Below are 18,469 nucleotides of genomic sequence, written 5' to 3'. Positions count from 1 at the left end.
GATTTCCAGCTCAATGATTTTCACTTGTAGTCAATAAAATAGTATCAGTAATAATATGTAAAAATGCCGACTGATAAGGACTGTGCTTAAGAGTTACTACTAGAGTTTATGTAAAATATGGCTTAATTGAGACAGGTCTGATAAGTTTATATTCATATTCACATTCACATTCTTCTGAAGTTCTGGATTGTTGAAATCCAGGGATTTTGTTTGGGCCAGTCATTTGATTTTGATGTTTATTCTTCCTTCTTCACTGTTTTTACCATCTTCTTAGAAACATCCCTTTCTTTTCCAGATTGGTTATTTCCCTTCCAATAAACACTACTTTTTCCCTGTTTCTTCCTGATTTGCAGCCAACAAGACTTACTTGTTTATGACTGTAATTTTATTTGTCAAAAGCATCTGTGATTACATCATCAGTGATGTCCATATAGTTCTGGGAATAGACTTTCTGAGTTAACAGTTCTGGCTGGAAGACTACATTTCCATAGACAAATTAAACGTGCTAGAGAAGTATGATCTAGAAATCTGTAAGTTCATTTAAAAATCTGGAAGATATTTTCTCCCCAGTTTCACTTAGGTCAAAATTGGGTCTAAATTGAACACATACATTAAAAACAAAAACAAAAGCAAAAAACCAACCAACCAAACAAAACAAAACAAACAAACAAAAAAACCAACTGAAACAAACAAACAAAAACTCTTCCCAAGTAGACAGGTCTTTGTTTCACTATAGAAATGTTGACAGAATTTTATATTCTATTTCATGTTTTTCTTAGAATAAAGACCTTCACGTACGTAAGAGCTGCATTTGTTAATTTTCTAAGCAGCAGCTGCACAGTGAGACAGAAATGCTGCTTGTAGGAGGAGGGAGGCAAAAGACAGCAATAGCATTTATTTCCCCCAGGAAATATTTAAAAAATAAAATCATTTCGGTGGATCTCTTGCACTTCATTAAATTTAAATTAGGGGAAAAAAAAAGTTTTAACAACTGCAGTGACCGGCCATCTGTTCAAATAAGAGCTAGGAATAAAAATGCACTGACCCTTTCCCATGTGTATTTGTCAATGGTTTGGGAGAAGTACATAATGCTGTCTCTCTGATCAACATTGAATCTTCAATCCATTTTCATTTACATAAGCTTTGGGGGCAAATTCATGCTGATAAATACTTATTTGGCCATGGAGTTCATTATTTAATTATTTATTGTAAGTGACTGGGTTTCTTCCATAATATTAATTTTAATAATTTAAATTAAAAAAAACAAACAAAACAGGGTAAATGAGTGTTTCTACATATCATACAAATTTATCAAATACGAAAAAAGGTATACACAGTGAGTGTATATATTGCTTGCTGAAGAGATTTACCATAAGGAACAAAAGAGACAAATTAGGAGTAGCAGCACCGTGCTCCCCTTGGGGTGCCTTTGGCAGCGCCAGTGTCCCTGGAGCTGTAGGCTTTGTGGCTCTCGGAACCCTAACCCTAACCCTAATTGTAATGGGAGCTTAGATTTTTGGCCGAGGTCCGCAGGTACGTGGTTGGCGCAGACAGGAAAGGTGTGGAGGGAGCAGTGTTGGTGCAGTGCCGTGCTCCCCTTGGGGTGCCTTTGGCAGCGCCAGTGGCCCTGGAGCTGTAGGCTTTGTGGCTCTCTGTCGAGGACTGTTATGGAACCAGAATTGTCTCGACATTGCCGTTCTACCGCCATCTTCTGGTTTCGACATCCAGCCCCCGATGAAACCACCACAGGATGCCCATGCGGAAACCAGGACACGAAAGACGGAACCATGGACTGCACGCACGCCTGCACAGAGGCCAGGGCGCAAAAAGCAGAAGCGTGAGGAGGGAGTGAATGTCGGTTCTTTGTGCATAACTTACATATTAGTGTACGGTTTGGACTCCTGGAAGCGTATAGGGGGAACTTGGATACTGAAGCGTGACTCTCTCAGGACGACACCTCCCTTTGTAGGAATTTTTGGATATTAGTTTGTGTTTTGGCCTCCTGGGAGCGCATAGGGGAAGCTTGGATACTGAAGCGTGACCCTCTCAGGACGATATCCCCTTTGTTAGTGATGGCCGCCCGCAAGGCAGTCGATGTTTGTGACCATGTGCTTTCGCTGGATGAAGGGACAGAGAAATTGTATGGCCTCTTGGAGGCGCACCGGTCTCGCCCCTCGCCCCAGGGACAAGACTGGGCAAGGGAGCACTGGTTTCAGTTGCAGAGTGTGGTGGATAGAATAAGTATATTGCAGAAGAAGGCTAAGGTTAAGAGGGGCAAAGGAAAGGCTATAATTTGTGCGGTGTTGGGAGCGAGTTTGGCCGCCGCGGTGGAGGAGAAAAAGCAGAGGTCCGGTCGGACCGATACGTTGGTGAACTCCCTGCAGGCAGTAATAAAAACCCTGCAGGAACAATTGGAGGAGGAGAGGCGCCAAAATGCGATACTAAAAAATGAGTTGAAAAAACAGCTTTTAATGGAGGCGGATACACTGCCGGGGGCAGAAACAACGCCCGCGGAGAAGGGGATACGGCAGATTTACCCCCAGGGCGATTTGCAAAAAGCCAAAGAGGCCGTGGAGAGCCTCCCCCACATGTACCCGCTGGTTAAAACGGAGTATGTGTATGAGGACGAGGGTGACAATCGTCCCCAAGTTATTACTAAAGAGGTCCCGTTTACAGCAACTGAATTGGCAAAGCTGAGAAAGGACTTTGCCCGAATACGCGTGGAGAGTGTCTTTGTCGGGGGGGGATGGGATCTTGCTGTCAGAAAAGGAGGCGGAAGGGTATTGGGGTCCGGGTGTGTTTTTAACTACGGGCGATCTCCGAGCCCCATGGTCGTTGACCCAGAGAGCCGCATACTGGGCAGGGGGGTTGAGCCCCCTGGAAAGGGGAGACCCCTTAGCTATAACGGGCACGGTAGATCAATTAGTAGAGAGTGTGCAAAAGGCGGCGTGCCTTCAGATGATGCATGACCGGTAGCTCAAGCCCCACCTGGGATCCCCAATGTTAACGCCTGTAGACCCGGAGAGAATGACTCCCCTGATACGGGGACTGCCCGACTCCCTGAAACCCTTTGGGATCCAATTGCAAGGGCGGATTTATAACACCCCCGGGAGAGAAAGGATTGCAGCCGCTCGGGAGGGGATAACGACCCCTGACTACCGGCGGCTAGGGAAGAAAGTATGGACATGGGGGGAGGTGGCTCAGGAGTTAATTGATTTTGGGAGGAAATACGGCCCTGTTTGTGGACCACCCCACAGAACCGAGACCAGGGCTGTGCGGGCGGCAGAACGAGTTAGTGGGTGGCAGTCACCCCTTGGGAGCGGACGGGACCCGACTGGGAAAGGACAGCCCCTGAGCCGACAGGGACTGTGGCAACTGGGGCTCCAGAAAGGCGTTCCCCGAGATTTAATGGACGGGCTCCCAACCAAGAAATTGGAGCAGCTCGTGCGGAGATGGTCAGTGCAAGGGGCCGCTTCGAGGCCAGCTCCTAGCACCCCACCCCTGATAAACTTTGGGGAGAAACCAGCCGGGGGGAGAAAAGACGGCGGAGAACTAAAACCTCCGCCCCCTGAAGGTGAGGGGGAGAGCGGAGGGTGGATGTTCATAAGACAGCTCACCTGCAATGCAAAGGGAGACATGCTGCTCACGGTAGCGGTGGGACCCAAGAAAAGACGGGTGACCTTTTTAATCGACACGGGGGCACAAATCACTGCACTGAGTCGAACAGACGCAGAACGATGTGGGAATCTCGGTACCCTCTAGAAACGTGATTGTTTCAAATGCTCTGGGAAAAACACAATCGGTACCTATGACCCCAGTGTCCCTATGGTTACCAGGGGAGGACGGCCCTGTTAATACTATGGTGGCCATAGGGTCTTTCCAAATGAATCTCTTGGGCATAGACGTTTTAAAGGGCAGACAGTGGCGCGACGCCCAGGGAAACTCGTGGCCTTTCGGCGTCCCGCAGATCAGGCGGCTGGCCGAAGCCCCGGCGCGGGGGTGCGCCTGTTGCAAGCGGCGCCTGCCCTCCCCCCTTCCAAACTGACAAACGCGAAACCCCACCCGCTCCCGATAGGAGCCAGGGATAGAATCGCGCCGGTGCTGGAGGACTTAAAGGGGCGGGGGATTATAGTTCCCACCCACTCCCCCTTTAACTCCCCGGTGTGGCCGGTCCGAAAACCAAACGGCAAGTGGAGGTTGACAGTAGATTACCGGAGGCTGAATGCCAACACAGGCCCATTAACAGCTGCTGTACCGAACATTGCCGAGCTTATAGCTGCCATTCAAGAGCAATCACACCCAATTACGGCAACTATTGATGTTAAAGACATGTTCTTTATGGTCCCCCTGCAGCCGCAGGACTCGGACCACTTTGCCTTTACCTTGGGGCAGCAACAGTACACCTTCACACGGCTCCCTCAGGGATACAAGCACTCCCCCACCTTAGCCCACCACGCTCTAGCACAGGAGCTGGAAGCAATTCCCATAAGGGCGGGGGCGAAGATTTATCAATGCATAGCAAAATTCACGCTAAATCGACTGTTCCTTCCTTCTGACCCGAGAAGCGGGTTTGCTTCTACTTTTGTTTTTCAGGAGGGAGCAGCTGATCCGGACACACACCACCCGAAGATCAAGATGCACATGTTATTCGTGGTTATACTAGTTTGGGAATGCACCTATAAAAGCAGCGGAGGACTTCACCCTCCCCCGACCCGTTTGATCCCTTTAAGGACAATGAATCGGTATTATTAGCCAAAGCTGTAAGCCGAGCTTTTAATTTAAGTCGTTGCTGGGTTTGCGGGGGACCTCTGGGGCTGTCAAGATGGCCCTGGACGTCCACACCCCTCACCCCAGCCCAAATTGTGAGTAATTATAGCGAGACCACGAATGACACTTGGGGTGATAGTGGAACATGGCCAGTTCAATTTCCTGCTGTGGGGCAATATTGTTTAAATCGTACTCAAAAGGGAGGGGTCTGTGTGGGAGAAAGCAAGTGCCAATGGACTTTTATGAACAAGTTGGCAAATGCAAACAGGGGTATCTCTGTATGGGTGTGGCTTGATAATGCTGGATGCAGTCGAGGGTTCAAAGGGTACTGGGTAAATAAAAACAAAATGTTAATTCTCCAACAATCTAGGGACCATGTCTACAAGGAAACCTGCAAATGGAAAAACAACTCCAGGGCCTGGTATTGTGCCGGCTGGATGAATAATAACCCAACAGTCTCTTTTAGCCCCATGGACAATGACAAAACAATGTATTTCCAGTTCCCTGAGGATGCAGTGGGACCATTTGCCAATGGGGCCACAGCTAAAAGGGGCCATTATTGGATTTGTGGACATACTGCCTATAAACGACTGCCAGCGCATTGGTCAGGGGTCTGTTATGTGGGAATTATCCGGCCTTTATTCTTCCTTCTTCCACAAATGGGTGGCTCTCAGTTGGAGATAAGATTGTATGATAATCTGGAAGATGGAAGGACTGCCCGCTGCAAGCAAGCTGTTGAGGTGAACATAGGTGGAACACAAAAATGGGGGGAAAATGAGTGGCCTCTTGAAAGAATAATCCAACATTACGGGCCTGCCACCTGGAACCCCAAATAACCGATATCAGGGGCAAGGGAACCAATCTATAATTTGAACCGTATAATTCGATTACAAGCGGTTTTAGAAATTGTTACCAATAAAACCACAAATGCTATAGATCTTTTAACTCAACAGTCTCAACAAATGCGCACAGCAATCCTTCAACACCGTATGGTTTTAGATTATTTACTGGCTGAAGAAGGAGGGGTATGTGGGAAATTAAATGTCTCTAACTGTTGTTTAGAAATAGATGTTGTAGGCGAAGTCGTCCTCCAGTTAACCAAAGACATTAGGAAAATAGCCCATGTCCCTGTCCGGGCCTGGAACGCTTGGAATGGTAATCTATGGTCCTGGCTGCCGGGGGCACCCTGGGTGAAACAGTTGCTGTTATATTTGCTATGTGCGTTTGCCACTTCAATGTATAATATAAACCCTGTATAATACTGTGTTTTGTTCAGCTAATACGACATGTGGTATCTAATATGCAGTTTGTACCTACCACCTCACCTGATGGCATAAAACAAATCCGTGCCGTTCGCCGGGTAGAACCCACCACAATAACCATTGTTAAGACCTTAAAAAAAAAAAAAAAAAAAAAAAAAAAAGAAGCATATTCTTACCCATGTCATACTCACCAGTTGTTCTGTACTTGTTATAATGGTGAACTACCTCGCCCAATGGATTTCTCAGGGTTGTTCTATAAAGTTGAACATTGTTAAACTTAGAAAGGTTAAGGAAAAAGAGTGTTTACATTGGACAATGTTCCCGTTTGTTTGTTTGCAATTGAGCACTCTCTTACCATGTCCCATGTCACTTTTCTCCTCCACCCCTCTCCTTTTTCTCTGCTTCTGTCTCCACCTCTGATCTGTTCTCTCTCTCTCCCTCTTTCCCTTCCCACCTCTCCTACCACTGTGAAGACTGCAATGTCGAGCCACGGGGTGGTGTCGAGGACTGTTATGGAACCAGAATTGTCTCGACATTGCCGTTCTACCGCCATCTTCTGGTTTCGACGTCAGCCCCCGACGAAACCACCACAGGATGGATGCCCATGCGGAGACCAGGACACGAAAGGCGGGGCCACGAACTGCACGCACGCATGCGCAGAGGCCAGGGCGCGAACAGCAGAAGCGCAAACGGCACGTCTGCAGACCCGTTCTGCGCATGTGCACGGCCATATAAAAGGACCGCGTGCGCATGTTGAACTCCTCTCTCTGCCCTCTGCTCTCTCTCCTTCTCTTCTCGTCCTGCCCCGTGAACCTCCTTGGAAGCTGCTCCTGCGGACACAGAGACTGGACCGACTGGACCTTTGATCGACGGGACAGCGCCGGACTCGGAGTGGCGGTAGCTAGTTCCCCTACGTGGCTCTTTTCTCACCCGCCTGAGCACGCTCTTTCTCTTTTTCTCTCTTTTCCTCTCTCATCCCGCCCCCCCCGACCCCAACTCCCTTTCGTCTCCCTACCCGGTCCTCACCCATTCATTCGCCAAAATAAAGTCAAAATGTTGTACGGCATTTCACCTCATATGCATCTTAATCCCGTCCTTGGGATCATATCGAAACCTCCCATGACAATGGATCGGGACACTCTCTGAACGCTAACCCTAATTGTAATGGGAGCTTAGATGTTTGGCCGAGGTCCGCAGGTGCGTGGTTGGTGGGGATGGGAAAGGTGTGGAGGGAGCAGTGTTGGTGCAGTGCCGTGCTCCCCTTGGGGTGCCTTTGGCAGCGCCAGTGTCCCTGGAGCTGTAGGCTTTGTGGCTCTCTGAACCCTAACCCTAACCCTAATTGTAATGGGAGCTTAGATTTTTGGCCGAGGTCCGCAGGTGCGTGGTTGGCGCAGACGGGAAAGGTGTGGCGGGAGCAGTGTTGGTGCAGTGCCGTGCTCCCCTTGGCGTGCCTTTGGCAGCGCCAGTGTCCCTGGAGCTGTAGGCTTTGTGGCTCTCTGAACCCTAACCCTAACCCTAATTGTAATGGGAGCTTAGATTTTTGGCTGAGGTCCGCACGTGCGTGGTTGGCGCAGACGGGAAAGGTGTGGAGGGATCAGTGTTGGTGCAGTGCCGTGCTCCCCTTGGGGTGCCTTTGGCAGCGCCAGTGTCCCTGGAGCTGTAGGCTTTGTGGCTCTCTGAACCCTAACCCTAACCCTAATTGTAATGGGAGCTTAGATTTTTGGCCGAGGTCCGCAGGTGCGTGGCTGGCACAGACGGGAAAGGTGTGGAGGGATCAGTGTTGGTGCAGTGCCGTGCTCCCCTTGGCGTGCCTTTGGCAGCGCCAGTGTCCCTGGAGCTGTAGGCTTTGTGGCTCTCTGAACCCTAACCCTAACACTAATTGTAATGGGAGCTTAGATTTTTGGCCGAGGTCCGCAGGTGCATGATTGGCTAAAATGAGAAAGGTGTGGCGGGAGCAGTGTTGGTGCAGTGCCGTGCTCCCCTTGGGGTGCCTTTGGCAGCGGCAGTGTCCCTGGAGCTGTAGGCTTTGTGGCTCTCTGAACCCTAACCCTAACCCTAATTGTAATGGGAGCTTAGATTTTTGGCCGAGGTCCGCAGGTGCGTGGTTGGCGCAGACGGGAAAGGTGTGGAGGGAGCAGTGTTGGTGCAGTGCCGTGCTCCCCTTGGAATGCCTTTGGCAGCGCCAGTGTCCCTGGAGCTGTAGGCTTTGTGGCTCTCTGAACCCTAACCCTAATTGTAATGGGCGCTTAGATTTTTGGCCGAGGTCTGCAGGTGCATGGTATGCGCAGACGGGAAAGGTGTGGCGGGAGCAGTGTTGGTGCAGTGCCGTGCTCCCCTTGGGGTGCCTTTGGCAGCGCCAGTGTCCCTGGAGCTGTAGGCTGTGTGGCTCTCTGAACCCTAACCCTAACCCTAATTGTAATGGGAGCTTAGATTTTTGGCCGAGGTCCGCAGGTGCGTGGTTGGCGCAAATGAGAAAGGTGTGGAGGGAGCAGTGTTGGTGCAGTGCTGTGCTCCCCTTGGCGTGCCTTTGGCAGCGCCAGTGTCCCTGGAGCTGTAGGCTTTGTGGCTCTCTGAACCCTAACCCTAACCCTAATTGTAATGGGAGCTTAGATTTTTGGCCGAGGTCCGCAGGTGCGTGGCTGGTGGGGATGGGAGAGGTGTGGAGGGAGCAGTGTTAGTGCAGTGCCGTGCTCCCCTTGGCGTGCCTTTGGCAGCGCCAGTGTCCCTGGAGCTGTAGGCTTTGTGGCTCTCTGAACCCTAACCCGAACCCTAATTGTAATGGGAGCTTAGATTTTTGGCCGAGGTCCGCAGTTGCGTGGCTGGTGGGGATGGGAAAGGTGTGGCGGGAGCAGTGTTGGTGCAGTGCCATGCTCCCTTTGGCGTGCCTTTGGCAGCGCCAGTGTCCCTGGAGCTGTAGGCTGTGTGGCTCTCTGAACCCTAACCCTAACCCTAATTGTAATGGGAGCTTAGATTTTTGGCCGAGGTCCGCAGGTGCGTGGCTGGCGCAAATGAGAAAGGTGTGGAGGGAGCAGTGTTGGTGCAGTGCCGTGCTCCCCTTGGGGTGCCTTTGGCAGCGCCAGTGTCCCTGGAGCTGTAGGCTTTGTGGCTCTCTGAACCCTAACCCTAATTGTAATGGGAGCTTAGATTTTTGGCCGAGGTCCGCAGGTGCGTGGCTGGTGGGGATGGGAAAGGTGTGGAGGGAGCAGTGTTGGTGCAGTGCCGTGCTCCCCTTGGCGTGCCTTTGGCAGCGCCAGTGTCCCTGGAGCTGTAGGCTTTGTGGCTCTCTGAACCCTAACCCTAACCCTAATTGTAATGGGAGCTTAGATTTTTGGCCGAGGTCCGCAGGTGCGTTGCTGGTGGGGATGGGAGAGGTGTGGAGGGAGCAGTGTTGGTGCAGTGCCGTGCTCCCCTTGGCGTGCCTTTGGCAGCGCCAGTGTCCCTGGAGCTGTATGCTTTGTGGCTCTCTGAACCCTAACCCTAACCCTAATTGTAATGGGAGCTTAGATTTTTGGCCGAGGTCCGCAGGTGCGTGGTTGGCGCAGACGGGAAAGGTGTGGAGGGATCAGTGTTGGTGCAGTGCCGTGCTCCCCTTGGCGTGCCTTTGGCAGCGCCAGTGTCCCTGGAGCTGTAGGCTTTGTGGCTCTCGGAACCCTAACCCTAACCCTAATTGTAATGGGAGCTTAGATTTTTGGCCGAGGTCCGCAGGTGCGTGGCTGGCACAGACGGGAAAGGTGTGGAGGGATCAGTGTTGGTGCAGTGCCGTGCTCCCCTTGGCGTGCCTTTGGCAGCGCCAGTGTCCCTGGAGCTGTAGGCTTTGTGGCTCTCGGAACCCTAACCCTAATTGTAATGGGAGCTTAGATTTTTGGCCGAGGTCCGCAGGTGCGTGGTTGGCGCAGACGGGAAAGGTGTGGAGGGAGCAGTGTTGGTGCAGTGCCGTGCTCCCCTTGGCGTGCCTTTGGCAGCGCCAGTGTCCCTGGAGCTGTAGGCTTTGTGGCTCTCGGAACCCTAACCCTAACCCTAATTGTAATGGGAGCTTAGATTTTTGGCCGAGGTCCGCAGGTGCGTGGTTGGCGCAGACGGGAAAGGTGTGGAGGGAGCAGTGTTGGTGCAGTGCCGTGCTCCCATTGGAATGCCTTTGGCAGCGCCAGTGTCCCTGGAGCTGTAGGCTTTGTGGCTCTCTGAACCCTAACCCTAACCCTAATTGTAATGGGAGCTTAGATTTTTGGCCGAGGTCTGCAGGTGCGTGGCTGGTGGGGATGGGAAAGGTGTGGAGGGAGCGCTGTTGGTGCAGTGCCGTGCTCCCCTTGGGGTGCCTTTGGCAGCGCCAGCGTCCCTGGAGCTGTAGGCTTTGTGTCTCTCTGAACCCTAACCCTAATTGTAATGGGAGCTTAGATTTTTGGCCGAGGTCCGCAGGTGCGTGGCTGGTGGGGATGGGAAAGGTGTGGAGGGAGCAGTGTTGGTGCAGTGCCGTGCTCCCCTTGGGGTGCCTTTGGCAGCGGCAGTGTCCCTGGAGCTGTAGGCTTTGTGGCTCTCTGAACCCTAACCCTAACCCTAATTGTAATGGGAGCTTAGATTTTTGGCCGAGGTCCGCAGGTGCGTTGCTGGTGGGGATGGGAGAGGTGTGGAGGGAGCAGTGTTGGTGCAGTGCCGTGCTCCCCTTGGCGTGCCTTTGGCAGCGCCAGTGTCCCTGGAGCTGTAGGCTTTGTGGCTCTCTGAACCCTAACCCTAACCCTAATTGTAATGGGAGCTTAGATTTTTGGCCGAGGTCTGCAGGTGCATGGTATGCGCAGACGGGAAAGGTGTGGAGGGAGCGCTGTTGGTGCAGTGCCGTGCTCCCCTTGGCGTGCCTTTGGCAGCGCCAGTGTCCCTGGAGCTGTAGGCTTTGTGGCTCTCTGAACCCTAACCCTAATTGTAATGGGCGCTTAGATTTTTGGCCGAGGTCTGCAGGTGCATGGTATGCGCAGACGGGAAAGGTGTGGCGGGAGCAGTGTTGGTGCAGTGCCGTGCTCCCCTTGGGGTGCCTTTGGCAGCGCCAGTGTCCCTGGAGCTGTAGGCTGTGTGGCTCTCTGAACCCTAACCCTAACCCTAATTGTAATGGGAGCTTAGATTTTTGGCCGAGGTCCGCAGGTGCGTGGTTGGCGCAAATGAGAAAGGTGTGGAGGGAGCAGTGTTGGTGCAGTGCCGTGCTCCCCTTGGCGTGCCTTTGGCAGCGCCAGTGTCCCTGGAGCTGTAGGCTTTGTGGCTCTCTGAACCCTAACCCTAACCCTAATTGTAATGGGAGCTTAGATTTTTGGCCGAGGTCCGCAGGTGCGTGGCTGGTGGGGATGGGAGAGGTGTGGAGGGAGCAGTGTTAGTGCAGTGCCGTGCTCCCCTTGGCGTGCCTTTGGCAGCGCCAGTGTCCCTGGAGCTCTAGGCTTTGTGGCTCTCTGAACCCTAACCCGAACCCTAATTGTAATGGGAGCTTAGATTTTTGGCCGAGGTCCGCAGTTGCGTGGCTGGTGGGGATGGGAAAGGTGTGGCGGGAGCAGTGTTGGTGCAGTGCCATGCTCCCTTTGGCGTGCCTTTGGCAGCGCCAGTGTCCCTGGAGCTGTAGGCTGTGTGGCTCTCTGAACCCTAACCCTAACCCTAATTGTAATGGGAGCTTAGATTTTTGGCCGAGGTCCGCAGGTGCGTGGCTGGCGCAAATGAGAAAGGTGTGGAGGGAGCAGTGTTGGTGCAGTGCCGTGCTCCCATTGGAATGCCTTTGGCAGCGCCAGTGTCCCTGGAGCTGTAGGCTTTGTGGCTCTCTGAACCCTAACCCTAACCCTAATTGTAATGGGAGCTTAGATTTTTGGCCGAGGTCTGCAGGTGCGTGGCTGGTGGGGATGGGAAAGGTGTGGAGGGAGCAGTGTTGGTGCAGTGCCGTGCTCCCCTTGGGGTGCCTTTGGCAGCGCCAGCGTCCCTGGAGCTGTAGGCTTTGTGTCTCTCTGAACCCTAACCCTAACCCTAATTGTAATGGGAGCTTAGATTTTTGGCCGAGGTCCGCAGGTGCGTGGCTGGTGGGGATGGGAAAGGTGTGGAGGGAGCAGTGTTGGTGCAGTGCCGTGCTCCCCTTGGCGTGCCTTTGGCAGCGCCAGTGTCCCTGGAGCTGTAGGCTTTGTGGCTCTCTGAACCCTAACCCTAACCCTAATTGTAATGGGAGCTTAGATTTTTGGCCGAGGTCCGCAGGTGCGTTGCTGGTGGGGATGGGAGAGGTGTGGAGGGAGCAGTGTTGGTGCAGTGCCGTGCTCCCCTTGGGGTGCCTTTGGCAGCGCCAGTGTCCCTGGAGCTGTATGCTTTGTGGCTCTCTGAACCCTAACCCTAACCCTAATTGTAATGGGAGCTTAGATTTTTGGCCGAGGTCCGCAGGTGCGTGGTTGGCGCAGACGGGAAAGGTGTGGAGGGATCAGTGTTGGTGCAGTGCCGTGCTCCCCTTGGCGTGCCTTTGGCAGCGCCAGTGTCCCTGGAGCTGTAGGCTTTGTGGCTCTCGGAACCCTAACCCTAACCCTAATTGTAATGGGAGCTTAGATTTTTGGCCGAGGTCCGCAGGTGCGTGGCTGGCACAGACGGGAAAGGTGTGGAGGGATCAGTGTTGGTGCAGTGCCGTGCTCCCCTTGGCGTGCCTTTGGCAGCGCCAGTGTCCCTGGAGCTGTAGGCTTTGTGGCTCTCGGAACCCTAACCCTAATTGTAATGGGAGCTTAGATTTTTGGCCGAGGTCCGCAGGTGCGTGGTTGGCGCAGACGGGAAAGGTGTGGAGGGAGCAGTGTTGGTGCAGTGCCGTGCTCCCCTTGGCGTGCCTTTGGCAGCGCCAGTGTCCCTGGAGCTGTAGGCTTTGTGGCTCTCGGAACCCTAACCCTAATTGTAATGGGAGCTTAGATTTTTGGCCGAGGTCCGCAGGTGCATGATTGGCCATAATGAGAAAGGTGTGGAGGGAGCAGTGTTGGTGCAGTGCCGTGCTCCCCTTGGCGTGCCTTTGGCAGCGCCAGTGTCCCTGGAGCTGTAGGCTTTGTGGCTCTCTGAACCCTAACCCTAACACTAATTGTAATGGGAGCTTAGATTTTTGGCCGAGGTCCGCAGGTGCATGATTGGCTAAAATGAGAAAGGTGTGGAGGGATCAGTGTTGGTGCAGTGCCGTGCTCCCCTTGGGGTGCCTTTGGCAGCGGCAGTGTCCCTGGAGCTGTAGGCTTTGTGGCTCTCTGAACCCTAACCCTAATTGTAATGGGAGCTTAGATTTTTGGCCGAGGTCCGCAGGTGCGTGGTTGGCGCAGACGGGAAAGGTGTGGAGGGAGCAGTGTTGGTGCAGTGCCGTGCTCCCCTTGGAATGCCTTTGGCAGCGCCAGTGTCCCTGGAGCTGTAGGCTTTGTGGCTCTCTGAACCCTAACCCTAATTGTAATGGGCGCTTAGATTTTTGGCCGAGGTCTGCAGGTGCATGGTATGCGCAGACGGGAAAGGTGTGGAGGGAGCAGTGTTGGTGCAGTGCCGTGCTCCCCTTGGGGTGCCTTTGGCAGCGCCAGTGTCCCTGGAGCTGTAGGCTGTGTGGCTCTCTGAACCCTAACCCTAACCCTAATTGTAATGGGAGCTTAGATTTTTGGCCGAGGTCCGCAGGTGCGTGGTTGGCGCAAATGAGAAAGGTGTGGAGGGAGCAGTGTTGGTGCAGTGCCGTGCTCCCCTTGGCGTGCCTTTGGCAGCGCCAGTGTCCCTGGAGCTGTAGGCTTTGTGGCTCTCGGAACCCTAACCCTAACCCTAATTGTAATGGGAGCTTAGATTTTTGGCCGAGGTCCGCAGGTGCGTGGCTGGTGGGGATGGGAGAGGTGTGGAGGGAGCAGTGTTAGTGCAGTGCCGTGCTCCCCTTGGCGTGCCTTTGGCAGCGCCAGTGTCCCTGGAGCTCTAGGCTTTGTGGCTCTCTGAACCCTAACCCGAACCCTAATTGTAATGGGAGCTTAGATTTTTGGCCGAGGTCCGCAGTTGCGTGGCTGGTGGGGATGGGAAAGGTGTGGCGGGAGCAGTGTTGGTGCAGTGCCATGCTCCCTTTGGCGTGCCTTTGGCAGCGCCAGTGTCCCTGGAGCTGTAGGCTGTGTGGCTCTCTGAACCCTAACCCTAACCCTAATTGTAATGGGAGCTTAGATTTTTGGCCGAGGTCCGCAGGTGCGTGGCTGGCGCAAATGAGAAAGGTGTGGAGGGAGCAGTGTTGGTGCAGTGCCGTGCTCCCATTGGAATGCCTTTGGCAGCGCCAGTGTCCCTGGAGCTGTAGGCTTTGTGGCTCTCTGAACCCTAACCCTAACCCTAATTGTAATGGGAGCTTAGATTTTTGGCCGAGGTCTGCAGGTGCGTGGCTGGTGGGGATGGGAAAGGTGTGGAGGGAGCAGTGTTGGTGCAGTGCCGTGCTCCCCTTGGGGTGCCTTTGGCAGCGCCAGCGTCCCTGGAGCTGTAGGCTTTGTGTCTCTCTGAACCCTAACCCTAATTGTAATGGGAGCTTAGATTTTTGGCCGAGGTCCGCAGGTGCGTGGCTGGTGGGGATGGGAAAGGTGTGGAGGGAGCAGTGTTGGTGCAGTGCCGTGCTCCCCTTGGCGTGCCTTTGGCAGCGCCAGTGTCCCTGGAGCTGTAGGCTTTGTGGCTCTCTGAACCCTAACCCTAACCCTAATTGTAATGGGAGCTTAGATTTTTGGCCGAGGTCCGCAGGTGCGTTGCTGGTGGGGATGGGAGAGGTGTGGAGGGAGCAGTGTTGGTGCAGTGCCGTGCTCCCCTTGGCGTGCCTTTGGCAGCGCCAGTGTCCCTGGAGCTGTATGCTTTGTGGCTCTCTGAACCCTAACCCTAACCCTAATTGTAATGGGAGCTTAGATTTTTGGCCGAGGTCCGCAGGTGCGTGGTTGGCGCAGACGGGAAAGGTGTGGAGGTATCAGTGTTGGTGCAGTGCCGTGCTCCCCTTGGCGTGCCTTTGGCAGCGCCAGTGTCCCTGGAGCTGTAGGCTTTGTGGCTCTCGGAACCCTAACCCTAACCCTAATTGTAATGGGAGCTTAGATTTTTGGCCGAGGTCCGCAGGTGCGTGGCTGGCACAGACGGGAAAGGTGTGGAGGGATCAGTGTTGGTGCAGTGCCGTGCTCCCCTTGGCGTGCCTTTGGCAGCGCCAGTGTCCCTGGAGCTGTAGGCTTTGTGGCTCTCGGAACCCTAACCCTAATTGTAATGGGAGCTTAGATTTTTGGCCGAGGTCCGCAGGTGCGTGGTTGGCGCAGACGGGAAAGGTGTGGAGGGAGCAGTGTTGGTGCAGTGCCGTGCTCCCCTTGGCGTGCCTTTGGCAGCGCCAGTGTCCCTGGAGCTGTAGGCTTTGTGGCTCTCGGAACCCTAACCCTAATTGTAATGGGAGCTTAGATTTTTGGCCGAGGTCCGCAGGTGCATGATTGGCCATAATGAGAAAGGTGTGGAGGGAGCAGTGTTGGTGCAGTGCCGTGCTCCCCTTGGCGTGCCTTTGGCAGCGCCAGTGTCCCTGGAGCTGTAGGCTTTGTGGCTCTCTGAACCCTAACCCTAACCCTAATTGTAATGGGAGCTTAGATTTTTGGCCGAGGTCCGCAGGTGCATGATTGGCTAAAATGAGAAAGGTGTGGAGGGATCAGTGTTGGTGCAGTGCCGTGCTCCCCTTGGGGTGCCTTTGGCAGCGGCAGTGTCCCTGGAGCTGTAGGCTTTGTGGCTCTCTGAACCCTAACCCTAACCCTAATTGTAATGGGAGCTTAGATTTTTGGCCGAGGTCCGCAGGTGCGTGGTTGGCGCAGACGGGAAAGGTGTGGAGGGAGCAGTGTTGGTGCAGTGCCGTGCTCCCCTTGGAATGCCTTTGGCAGCGCCAGTGTCCCTGGAGCTGTAGGCTTTGTGGCTCTCTGAACCCTAACCCTAATTGTAATGGGCGCTTAGATTTTTGGCCGAGGTCTGCAGGTGCATGGTATGCGCAGACGGGAAAGGTGTGGCGGGAGCAGTGTTGGTGCAGTGCCGTGCTCCCCTTGGGGTGCCTTTGGCAGCGCCAGTGTCCCTGGAGCTGTAGGCTGTGTGGCTCTCTGAACCCTAACCCTAACCCTAATTGTAATGGGAGCTTAGATTTTTGGCCGAGGTCCGCAGGTGCGTGGTTGGCGCAAATGAGAAAGGTGTGGAGGGAGCAGTGTTGGTGCAGTGCCGTGCTCCCCTTGGCGTGCCTTTGGCAGCGCCAGTGTCCCTGGAGCTGTAGGCTTTGTGGCTCTCTGAACCCTAACCCTAACCCTAATTGTAATGGGAGCTTAGATTTTTGGCCGAGGTCCGCAGGTGCGTGGCTGGTGGGGATGGGAGAGGTGTGGAGGGAGCAGTGTTAGTGCAGTGCCGTGCTCCCCTTGGCGTGCCTTTGGCAGCGCCAGTGTCCCTGGAGCTCTAGGCTTTGTGGCTCTCTGAACCCTAACCCGAACCCTAATTGTAATGGGAGCTTAGATTTTTGGCCGAGGTCCGCAGTTGCGTGGCTGGTGGGGATGGGAAAGGTGTGGCGGGAGCAGTGTTGGTGCAGTGCCATGCTCCCTTTGGCGTGCCTTTGGCAGCGCCAGTGTCCCTGGAGCTGTAGGCTGTGTGGCTCTCTGAACCCTAACCCTAACCCTAATTGTAATGGGAGCTTAGATTTTTGGCCGAGGTCCGCAGGTGCGTGGCTGGCGCAAATGAGAAAGGTGTGGAGGGAGCAGTGTTGGTGCAGTGCCGTGCTCCCATTGGAATGCCTTTGGCAGCGCCAGTGTCCCTGGAGCTGTAGGCTTTGTGGCTCTCTGAACCCTAACCCTAACCCTAATTGTAATGGGAGCTTAGATTTTTGGCCGAGGTCTGCAGGTGCGTGGCTGGTGGGGATGGGAAAGGTGTGGAGGGAGCAGTGTTGGTGCAGTGCCGTGCTCCCCTTGGCGTGCCTTTGGCAGCGCCAGCGTCCCTGGAGCTGTAGGCTTTGTGTCTCTCTGAACCCTAACCCTAATTGTAATGGGAGCTTAGATTTTTGGCCGAGGTCCGCAGGTGCGTGTCTGGTGGGGATGGGAAAGGTGTGGAGGGAGCAGTGTTGGTGCAGTGCCGTGCTCCCCTTGGCGTGCCTTTGGCAGCGCCAGTGTCCCTGGAGCTGTAGGCTTTGTGGCTCTCTGAACCCTAACCCTAACCCTAATTGTAATGGGAGCTTAGATTTTTGGCCGAGGTCCGCAGGTGCGTTGCTGGTGGGGATGGGAGAGGTGTGGAGGGAGCAGTGTTGGTGCAGTGCCGTGCTCCCCTTGGCGTGCCTTTGGCAGCGCCAGTGTCCCTGGAGCTGTATGCTTTGTGGCTCTCTGAACCCTAACCCTAACCCTAATTGTAATGGGAGCTTAGATTTTTGGCCGAGGTCCGCAGGTGCGTGGTTGGCGCAGACGGGAAAGGTGTGGAGGGATCAGTGTTGGTGCAGTGCCGTGCTCCCCTTGGCGTGCCTTTGGCAGCGCCAGTGTCCCTGGAGCTGTAGGCTTTGTGGCTCTCGGAACCCTAACCCTAAACCTAATTGTAATGGGAGCTTAGATTTTTGGCCGAGGTCCGCAGGTGCGTGGCTGGCACAGACGGGAAAGGTGTGGAGGGATCAGTGTTGGTGCAGTGCCGTGCTCCCCTTGGCGTGCCTTTGGCAGCGCCAGTGTCCCTGGAGCTGTAGGCTTTGTGGCTCTCGGAACCCTAACCCTAATTGTAATGGGAGCTTAGATTTTTGGCCGAGGTCCGCAGGTGCGTGGTTGGCGCAGACGGGAAAGGTGTGGAGGGAGCAGTGTTGGTGCAGTGCCGTGCTCCCCTTGGCGTGCCTTTGGCAGCGCCAGTGTCCCTGGAGCTGTAGGCTTTGTGGCTCTCTGAACCCTAACCCTAATTGTAATGGGAGCTTAGATTTTTGGCCGAGGTCCGCAGGTGCATGATTGGCTAAAATGAGAAAGGTGTGGAGGGATCAGTGTTGGTGCAGTGCCGTGCTCCCCTTGGGGTGCCTTTGGCAGCGCCAGTGTCCCTGGAGCTGTAGGCTTTGTGGCTCTCTGAACCCTAACCCTAACCCTAATTGTAATGGGAGCTTAGATTTTTGGCCGAGGTCCGCAGGTGCATGATTGGCCATAATGAGAAAGGTGTGGAGGGAGCAGTGTTGGTGCAGTGCCGTGCTCCCCTTGGCGTGCCTTTGGCAGCGCCAGTGTCCCTGGAGCTGTAGGCTTTGTGGCTCTCTGAACCCTAACCCTAATTGTAATGGGAGCTTAGATTTTTGGCCGAGGTCCGCAGGTGCATGATTGGCTAAAATGAGAAAGGTGTGGAGGGATCAGTGTTGGTGCAGTGCCGTGCTCCCCTTGGGGTGCCTTTGGCAGCGCCAGTGTCCCTGGAGCTGTAGGCTTTGTGGCTCTCTGAACCCTAACCCTAACCCTAATTGTAATGGGAGCTTAGATTTTTGGCTGAGGTCCGCACGTGCG

Source organism: Platalea leucorodia (assembly GCF_965183815.1).
Source record: "Platalea leucorodia genome assembly, chromosome: 7".
NCBI lineage: Eukaryota > Metazoa > Chordata > Aves > Pelecaniformes > Threskiornithidae > Platalea > Platalea leucorodia.
Note: the sequence above shows the minus strand (reverse complement) of the source record.